Source organism: Lytechinus pictus, chromosome 15, assembly GCF_037042905.1.
Source record: "Lytechinus pictus isolate F3 Inbred chromosome 15, Lp3.0, whole genome shotgun sequence".
Taxonomy (NCBI): domain Eukaryota; kingdom Metazoa; phylum Echinodermata; class Echinoidea; order Temnopleuroida; family Toxopneustidae; genus Lytechinus; species Lytechinus pictus.
Window position 1 is genome coordinate 4,940,994 of NC_087259.1, and position 10,818 is coordinate 4,951,811.

At 33.5% G+C, this 10,818-nt stretch overlaps 1 long non-coding RNA gene across 1 annotated transcript; it reads left to right on the plus strand.

The window, feature by feature from the left end:
- The first annotated feature begins 673 nt into the window (after positions 1-673).
- Positions 674-7,333, plus strand: LOC135156845 (uncharacterized). Its single transcript, XR_010295905.1, has 3 exons — positions 674-786; positions 3,142-3,195; positions 6,075-7,333. It is a non-coding gene; the product is annotated as an uncharacterized LOC135156845 (long non-coding RNA).
- Positions 7,334-10,818: the final 3,485 nt, after the last annotated feature.

Below are 10,818 nucleotides of genomic sequence, written 5' to 3' on the forward strand. Positions count from 1 at the left end.
ATTACATTTTTTTATATCAATTAATCTATTGATTTAATTATCTATTCATTTATCACTCATCTATTTATTTATTCAGTTATGTATTTTATTTATTCATTCGTCTATTTAATTATTCATTTATTTCTTTATTCGAATATGCATTTATCTTTTTTTATTTATTGATTGATTGATCCTTTTTATTGTTTAACCATGTTAACAGAAAATACCACTTAAATTTTTCATTTATGCATGATACATTTGATGATTTATATGAAAAATTATTTTTTTCAATATCTTGATGTCAAATTTGTATTTTCTTGTCCAGATTTTTGTTATGAAAAATGTTGCAAAGACCAATAAATGAAATGAATTAAAATTGATTGCATTTTATAAATGTATTCATCTATTCATGTTTGTCTTCAGGTATATCTTTCTCGGAAATATATAACCCTTCACGCTATTTATATATTGATTTATTTATTTTTTTATTTTTTTATTTTTTTTATTTATTCATTTTTTATTCATTTATTCATTCATTTATTTATTCATTTATTTATTTATTATTTACTTATTATTCATTTGTTTTATCAATTCATTTAGCTTTTCATTCATCTACTTATTATTTATTTTATTATTTATACATATATTTCTTTCTTCATTCATTATCATATTTATTCATTTATTGTTTGTCTCCAGATACTTATCTCTTCTCACCTTTCCCGGGAACAGAAGTATTCACGATGAAAAAGCTTGTTCTGGTACTGTTAATCTCGATGTTTCTCGTAACTGAGATCATCCAAGGAACAGGTATATTAGTACTTACTGAATAACTTTTCTATTTTGGTCAGAGATTAGTGTTTAACAAATTACAATAAAAGAAACTATAGGGGATTAAGGAGAAGTTCATCCTGATGATGACAAGTTGGCACGGGCGGATCTAGCTTTTTTTCCAAGGAGGGGGTTGACCAAAATATTTGATAGGCCTAAGCAAAAAAAAAAGGGCTTCACTACAAAATGAAGGTCATTTTGATACCGAGAAATTTGACAAGCAAAAAAAAATACCCCAAAAGGGTTTCACTACCAAATGAAGGTCATGTTGGTGCCTACCGAGAAATTTTCTTATAAGCAAAAAAAAAAAAAAAAAAAAAAAAAAATCCCTATAAAATGAAGGTAATTTGTAATTTGGGATCGGTTCCAAAATGAAGGTCGTTACGTTTTTGTTCTACTTCTCAGCCCAGGGGGCTTTAACCCCCCCCCCCCCCCTCGTAGATCCGCCACTGGTTGGGTTTGATAATATCCATCAAAGAATAACAGAGTTATGGCATTTTATAGTTTTAAATTTTTGACGTCATATGCGAGCAGCTTCTCCATGTGTCGTGTGATATAAATTAAACAAAAATAATTACTGAAATAAACATTTAAAAGAAAATTAAACCTTTAGAACGAGATAGCTTGTGTGAAAATAGAAAAATCAAAGAAACAGATCAACGAAAGTATCAGAAAAATTGAATGAATAATAAGTTATGAGCATTTGAAGTTTAGATCATTATTGTAATGTAGATCCTCCTATTGGCAATGCGACAAAGATGTATGATATCACATGTGAACAACTTTCCCATTGCTTTTGTATATATTTAACTTAAAATGCCTCTTTTTTACATCTATCAGTAGATCATTAATTCTTTCTATAGGAGGGCTTGTAATACAGATTTTCAAAGAATACATTATGGATAAAGAGATTGTATCACCATGAGAAAGAGCAAAAAGATACATTTTGGGGGTATTTTATAAACCATCAAAGGGAAAGTTGTTCACATGTGACATCACACCATAGAGATATATACTAATAAACTAGTAATATCTCTATGCATCACACATATCTGTCGCATTGCCAATGGGAGGATCTCCATAGCATTAGTGATCGTAATATTCAAATGCTCATAACTTTCTCATTATTTGTCCGATTTTTCTCAAACTTTCTTTAATCTTATTCTTTGATTTTTCTCTTTCAACACAAGCCCACATATTCCAAGGGTTTCATTTTATTTGGAAGATGGATATAATTATTATAAGACACTCTTTTTCTTCCCCCATCTATAAGAAAAATATATTTTTTTTTTGTTCATCATGTTCCGTTAAAATTTTTGAATTTATTCGATTTATATTACATGATATATGGCGGATCTGCTCGCGTTATGACGTCACAAATTAAACAAATATATTATATTTCTTATTCTCTTATGAATTTTCATAACACCTTCAGTAATATTTTTCTAGATTTTTTCTTCTTTTATTAAACTTGTCTCCAGGGTGAACTTTCCTATTAAAAACGTCACCTTACAACAAACCTATGATGCCAGTTTCCTTTTCGCGATATTCGGTTTCAACTCTTTATGTACCTTTTTAGTTCATTTTCCAACTGTTACTGGCTAGCTTCATCTTTATTTGTTATATTTTTTCTCATTAAAAATCGTGTAGAAGTCTGTGATTTCATATTTTCATTCACCTACAATTTTTTTTTAAATGCCACAACATTCCTATATAAAGTTGGCCATTGAGTGGAAATTTGGGGGTAGGCCACTGCACCCAGCCACGAGCCCCCCCCTCCCCCATTGAAATTGGTATTTCTAACTTCATCGATTTTATTGTAGATGAAATATGTTTTGTAGCCAAATCTCAGGTCATCACATTTTTGCTTCGTTACGTCACTGAAATTATATATATTTATATATATATATAAATGTGTGAAGTTATACATGTACAACAGCTTTGGCAACTCTTTTATTTTAAATATTGTAAAGAAATGAATGAAGAGAACAATGGTAGGCGTAGCTTAAATCAAGGTTCCCCAGAGCTATCTACCCTTTGGAAAAATTGGTGATGCCGAAAAAATGTCTCTGCCGGGACTCGAACCCGGGCCCCCAGCTTTGAACGCCGGTGCCTTAACCACTAGACCACATAGACGGGTTAGTGGCTCGGGCGACCCCAATCCGATTGACCGTCAGATAGACAGATTTTCGACACTATACCAATTATATATATATATATTTATATATATGAATATAACTATATAAATAAATATATATATATATATATATATATATATATATATATATACTGAAATGCTTCCATGTCATATGATCTATTTATATTATTTTGCAGATGGCTCCTTTGGTAGACGTAGAGGTGCTGCGCCAAACAGTAGGGGAAGGCGGGGTAAGTTGTGACACTTTTTGCATTTTGCATGTTAGAATTGATATGACTAGTAATATTGTAGAAATAAGTACCTTGCCTTTAAATTTGATTCTTGGGAAATATTTTTCACTTATATATAACTTTCTACCCCCACACTGAAAGTCGTCGTGACCTTTGAAAAAAAACGATGTCAAATGGCTCAACTTGCCCCATCTGTGGGGTAAGTTGTGCCACCTTGTGGGGTAAGTTGAGCCACAAAAACTATGTACAAAATGTATGCGGGAAGAACCAGGATGTCAATTTTCCATTTAAAGCCTTTTCACTTTTCACAATTATCTATAAATACTAACATCTTCTAAAAGTAAGAGAACTGTCATGTGAATTTGCTCCTTTCTGCCTGCATATCAATGGCTTTTTACGTTTTTTTATATTTTTTATTATACATCACCATAAGAATTACCATGGCTCAACTTGCCCCATGTTGATTTGGCTTAAATTACCCCAGTCCGAACTTATTGAGATATTTTCACATCCACACATTTCTTATGCATTCATCATGTAAAAGACTATGACAAAAATGAGAATCCATACCTGGACTAACAATATTGTTCTTATTTCTATAATATATTTAAAGACGTGTGTGGGTATAAAGCACTTATCTATTTCACACCCTTTTTTTACTTTTTTGGCTGAAATTTGTATTTTTCCCTCTAAAAAAATACTTTTTGTTTCAAAGTTGAAAACAAAGTGGTGGGGTTGAGGGTTATGCAATGGGTCATCAAATACATGACACCACCACATTGTCTGACTCATTCATTATTAGCCTGGGGGTGGTGGCTCAACTTGCCCCTATGCTCAACTTACCCCGCCTTCCCCTAAACATTATGCGTTAACTCGTAGCCTTCTTAAACCAGAATGGTCCTTTTTCATTTCGTTTATTTCCATTTTCAACAATTACAGTTTATTTTGTACATTTTAACATATAAATAACAAAACATATTTCAAGTATTCCTGTACAAAAATTATATTCAAGATTATTACATATCAGGTTGGAAATGGAGGAGGCTGCTAAAAAGCGGAGGCTCCTTGCCTGTGACAGACACATGAATTCCATTTTATTTATGATTTTTTTTCACCCCCTCCCCAAATTAATGTTTCTATGGGCAAGAACAGTGGCCGGGGAACGATTTTTGAAGAGGGGGGGGGGGTGATTTGGGGACTAAAATAAAAAGCGAAAGAAAAATTTTCACTCCAAAATGATTTTGGTCCGAAAAAGAGGTTGTGCTCCAAATTGAAGGTGGTTTTGGTCCACTTTCTACATTTGAGCATACCGAGCTGATTTCCAGGGGGTTCCAGGGCCAAAGATGTATAGCATACGAAGCACCCCGCTTTCCATGGCCATATAACATGATTGTTGGCAAAGAATAAACAGCTGGAAAAAAAAGTTACGGCGATTCCTGGCACTCCATCCAGCCCCCCCCCCCTCCTCCCCCTCCCATTGTGGATCTCCCGCCAGCCACTTCACGAAGCTCATGATAATTACCGGATCCAGTAGTCAAAGGCCCGTATTCTGAAGTCGGGTTTAACTTAAACTCAGGTTTAAAGTTGTGGTTTAAGTATGGGAAGCCAAACGTATCAAAATTTTTATTAAGTTGTATGTTTCTTATGTTTACTGTGCTCTTTCCTGATTCATCGATGGTGAAGACAATCATCTATTTATACTTCCTACACAATTATGAATGATTTGAGAGCCGAATGGGCTGAAGTATGATATCTCTACTGTTAGTGATTATGTAACAATTGGCTGTCCATACTTAAACCACAACTTTAAACCTGAGTCTAAGTTAAACCAGACTTCAGAATACGGGCCAAAGGGTTTATTATAAAAAAATAAAAAATAGGTTTAGATCCGCATTTATCTTCAAAATACAATAACTTTTTACCGAAACCTGTTTTGAAACTTTTTAGCAGAATAATTGGGAACGACTGCTGCTTTGTAAATTCATACACCATAATGGAAAATGTATAAATTCAATTCAATTTCAATTCAATTCTTTATTCCATTTCCATTCAAAACATAATACAAAGTAATATTATAAAAAAAAGTAATATATAAAGTAATACAAATCAAGTACAATTTTACAGACGAGCATTCTTACTTCGTAAAACAAAAAAACAGCATAATATTGAGCATAAATGGAAATGAGGGGGGGGGTCCACTAAAAAGCAAAGCTTGTAAAGTGTGGATCCCCCTTGAAATGCAAGGCCATAACCTTTCAAGTGTCACAGGTGTAATTTTTTATGAAAAAATCACAGTATAAGTGAAAGCCATAGCGTAATTTACCTTCGCAAGAAATAGGGTATAATGGGTATAACTGGCAGAACTTTATTCCTTGAGACGCAGTGCGCATGGCAGCTGCTCTGCTAAAGCCAGATTATATATTTATGCTGCATTATACAGTACAGCGCTTAGAGGCTTCTGAAACAGTATTAGTGTTGAGCACTATATGAGCTAGTACAGGCATAATTATTATGATTATTGAATAAGATCCTTGTCAATACTACGCTTTAAGAACAAAAAACCATAAAGAGTGGACAGGTGTAGAAGAAAGTTGAAAAGTGTCGAGGAGCGTTCACCTATTTTAGAATGATGTCACTACTTGGACATATTAACGCAAAGGAAAATGCCGCCACCCCTCCCCTCCAAATCTTTAAAACATTGACCTAACAGTTTAATCTTAATGCGTTTTTAATTTGCAATCTCCATATTTTCTTTATCTATGTACAGTATACATGTAAATCAATTATTATACATAAGCCTGTATTTCTGTTTATTCACATAACGGCATTTTTGTACGACATTTATTCGATTCTCTGTAACCTTTTGATTTTGTTTGCAGAAAGGAGAGAACGTACTCACTTAGAAGAGCAGATTGCAGATGTTGCTAAAGCTGGTGTCAATATGAATAGCGGATCAAAAATGGGAGAACTTTAGCACAAAATTGTTCATCATATCATCAAAGTGAATCGTCACGATCAGCGATACCATACCCCTTCCCAAAGAAGCCTTGACCCTCCCACCGAAAAATAATTAAACTTCTTGAGACCCATTCGGACCGAAAACGATGAAATGTATATAAAAGAGAGAAAAAAGAATACATTTGCTTCGGCAGCAATTTTGTATTTCTACCCATCCTTTAAGAGAGTAACGTGTAGACGACTCCTGATGATATGCGAAAAAAAAACAGAAGGAATATTAATGGTTTTCCATATTTTTGCTTGTATTTCATTGCATGTAATCGATGTTATTCATAATCATTTCTCAACTTTTCGTCTCTTTTTCCACATTTCCTTAATATGCTTCATCTGTCTCTCTATTTATATATCCATATTTCCTTCACACACACATACACCCTCACACCCACATTCAGCCACAGTCCTATGTTTTGACAATCGGGAAATTACTCATCATCAATCGCCAAAGTGGGGACGTGTGTTTGGGGTCTCGTACACTCAAACCTAATCCACTAATTGGGCTCATTTTCGGATATACGTGAGCATAGCAGCTAACCGTGGACGTTTCCAATTGCCCTAACTGCTCACAGAACTTAAGTTTAATTGACTGAACGGGAACTTTAAAAAAAAGGAAGAAGAAACATTCGTTTCAAAGGAGACAAGGGATCAACTGGCATGGTTATCCGGACCGAAGGCGTCCCCGGTTGAAGTTTAATTGAATGAACGGGAACTTAAAAAGAACATTAGTTTAGTTTAACGGTTTCAAATGAGACAATGAATCAACTGGCTTGGTTATCCGGACCGAGGACGTCCCCGGTTGATAGGTAAAATGTAAGAAAATGTCCCCAGAAGTATAGGACATTTCAAACTCACGCACTCTTCTTCTACATGTATTTCTCTTATTCCATCCCTTTTCTCTTTCTCACCCACCCATTGCTCTTATTACGCATGTATAGCGATTGCTTTCTCAACAACTTTTGATCATTTTAATATGTTTTTCTAAATGTATTTATATGGCATGTGTCAGATATAATCATAAATAATATCGTAGAAACCCAAAACACAGTAACTATTATCTTTATTATGATGTATGTCAATAATGCAGTAATTATTACGTTACAATAAAACCAATCTTTATTTCCAATTTCTTGTCTAAATATATTGCTTCATTAGTTTTATACCAGGATGTTTGATTGTGAAATTGAGTATGGAGAAGAAAGTAAAAGAAAGCAAGGTTATACTTAAGAGTACATTGTGACAAATTAAATTGATTTTCTGCATTTTAATATTGTACATATTTGTCTTGATCGTGAATTTATTTCCTCAGTGTTGTTTTTCTGCCTTATATTCGTTGTTTAGTTGTGATTGTTTTTAATTGGTACTCTTGGGCTGAAAATTATGATTTCTAAATAAATACAATAAAAAATTCAATGGTCACTACGCTGAAATTTTCATCGAAATATGATAACGACGAAGTCATCGAATTATAAAGTTTAGATGAAAAAAAATGCACAACGTCATGAATAGGCAAAAGGATACGAAGAGATCATTATTAATTTGAAATCGAAATCTCCGTAGATTTAGATATGTTTGTATTCGAAATCCCCCTCAATCTGGTTGTACAAGATTAGCATGAAGTTTTGCTAATATCAACAGACCTCCACATTTCTTAAATCTATAATGAATTCCATAGACAGAACTCCCTAGAAATCAGTTTTACAAGCAAAAAATATTGTTCCAAAGTGACTGAGATTTGGGGGCAAAACCCTTTTTTTAAGTTTTCTTATTTTCATTTTCATTATTATTATTATTTTTTTTTTTTTTTTTTTTGGCTTATCAATTATTTTTCAGACACAATCCCCCTGAACCAAATCATCAGCGCCCTAATTGTGATTGAAAACACATCCAATGTTCTGGTCCCCATTGCATACAATTTACTATTGTGGTAACTCTTTCATCCAATGGTAACAATGTTCAACAGCCAATCAAAATCAAGGATTTCATGCAAGTTATCATTGCATGAAAAAGCTACTTTAGTAGAAACTTTTACGCAATAGGATCCTAGATTAATTACTTGAATCAATGCAAATGAGTAAGATTTAAAATGTTTTAGAAGTCTGCGGAAATTGGTTGTAGAACAGATGCAAGGTTGAACTCTCGAAAATATATATACAGCGTCGAAATAATAATAAACCATTTTGAAGAAAAAAAAAACGATTTGAAAACTGGTATCAGTTGTCACTTATTGGGCAAATATTTCCTGCATTGTTCACTGCATTTCGCTCCTTTTAATTTGTTGGAATATTTGTTGGAATAGGATCTCAAAAGAAGGGTTTCATGGTAGGATCGAGTGCGTAGGAAGTGTTTTCTAGCTGTTAGAATCACAGGGTCCCCTCTATACAAAAGAATGTATTCTTTCCATGAATAAATTATTGAATGGGGTCTTGATGGGGTGAATCACTCATCCAGGAAAGCACTTTTTGAGAATTCTTTGTTTGGTTCAACTACAGGAGTGGCCTGAAATATCAATTTTAATGAAACGTGTGTACATGCATTGAAGGAGAATGAAACCACTGGAACAAGTTGGCTTGTGTGAAAGCAAAGGAAAAATAAATCAAAGAAACAAATCGTTAAAAGTTTTGGGACAATTGGACAAACAAGAAGAAAGCCATGAGCATTTCAATGTCGAAATCACTAATACTATACGGAGATCCTTCTATTGGCAATGCGACCAGGATTTGAGATGTCACAGCAGCACGGCTCTAGTACACTGAAAATATGCCCCAAAACATCTATCTTTGCTCATTCTAATGGTAGTACAAACTCTTGGTCCATGATATATTTTGTTAAAACCTCTTTTACAATCTCCCATCAAAAAAGAACCTGATCAATGGATTGGCCATGATAAAAGTGACAATTTAAGTAAGATACGTAAATAAAAGTAATTAGGGAGTTGCATACTCTGACATCATATCAGATATGTTGGTCGTAATCGCATTGTGGGGGATATCCACATTATTAGTGATCTCAACATTCAAATGTTTATAACTGTTTTATTAATTGTTAGCTTTTTCTCAAACTTCACTGATTTGTTTCTTTTCCGTTTTTCCACATTAACTATTTTTTCTCCCCAGATTTTCATTCTCCATTAAAGGCATGGGTGTGTGAGGATATGTGTGGTTATAATTTCTGAAAGTCATTGCTCCTTCTTGTAAAAATGGTAAAACATTAGTGTGATTTTTTTTCTTCAGATTCTTACTTAAAGGTCAAGTCCACCCAAGAAAATGTTGATTTTAATCAATAGAGAAAAATAAAAATAAAAGTAACGCTGAAAATTTCATAACAATCAGATGTAAAATAAGAAAGTTATGGTATTTTAAAGTTTCGCTTATTTTTCATAAAACAGTGATATGCACAACTCAGTGATATGCAAATGAGAGAGTCGATGATGACCCTCTCTCACTATTTCTTTTGTTATTTTTTGAAATATACAATTATATTTCAATTTTTACAGATTTGACAATAAGGGCCAACTAGACTGAACCATAAAATGTTAAAACAAAGGTTAATACCACAGGTTCAAGAGGAATGAAACTTTGTTTCACATGAAAACGAGGAGAAAATTAGAATATTTCATATAATGAAATACAAAAAAATAGTGACATCATCAGTTTTCTCATGTGCATATTAACCAGGATGTGCATATAACTATTTTGTGAAATTAAGCAAAACTTTAAATGTCATTACTTTTTAGTTTTACATCCGATTTTGATGAAATTTTCGGTGTTATGCTTGCTGGATTTTTCTCTTTTTGTCCTTTAACTTCAACATCCCATTTTTAATGGCAATAACGTGTTAGATTTTGTCTGTCAGGAGTTGGTTCAGCCGGTGTGACGGGCATTACACAAGAAGTCTGTAACTTAGTGTTTGCTCTTCTGTATTTTAACACAAGATGGCAGCAAACACTTTTAGCCCATCGTATCCCACCGGTTTTCCTTCACAAGCAATCATTGGGCGACAATGGTTTTGACGATTATTTTCAATATTTAAAGTCATGTAAGATTGGATACTCTGCTTCATATGTTTTAGAAAGTAACATACAGCATATCATTCAACAATCATTTTCAGTTTCTTTCACCCCCCCCCCCTCTCCCTCGTCCCCTGCCTCTCTCTCTCTCTCTGTTGTTATACAAGAAATATACTTTAAAAGTAGATGCAAGATTATTCAAATATATTTGATAAAGCTATACTTAATAAAATGGAATGAATTAAAGTCATTCTCTTTTCCTCTCCCTCTCCTTTCTTCTCTCCCCCACCCTCCCCTCTCTCTTTCTTTCTCCATACCCCACCCCCTCTTTCTGTCACTTAGTTCTGGACCCTGTCTTACAAATAAATATTTGTGATAGATTTAAATCAAACTCAAATTGCCACTGATCTTCAGTAAACAGATTTCCATCATTCATACTCAGTTCCATGACATTTGCTCCGGCGACAATTGCTCCGCTGTAAAATTCCACACACTAACAGAATGATCAACTTCAACACTGGATTTAACATTAATACCCAATCCTAAACCTAACCCAATAACTAAAATAAAACCCTATTGCAACCCTAACTCTATATCTTAGA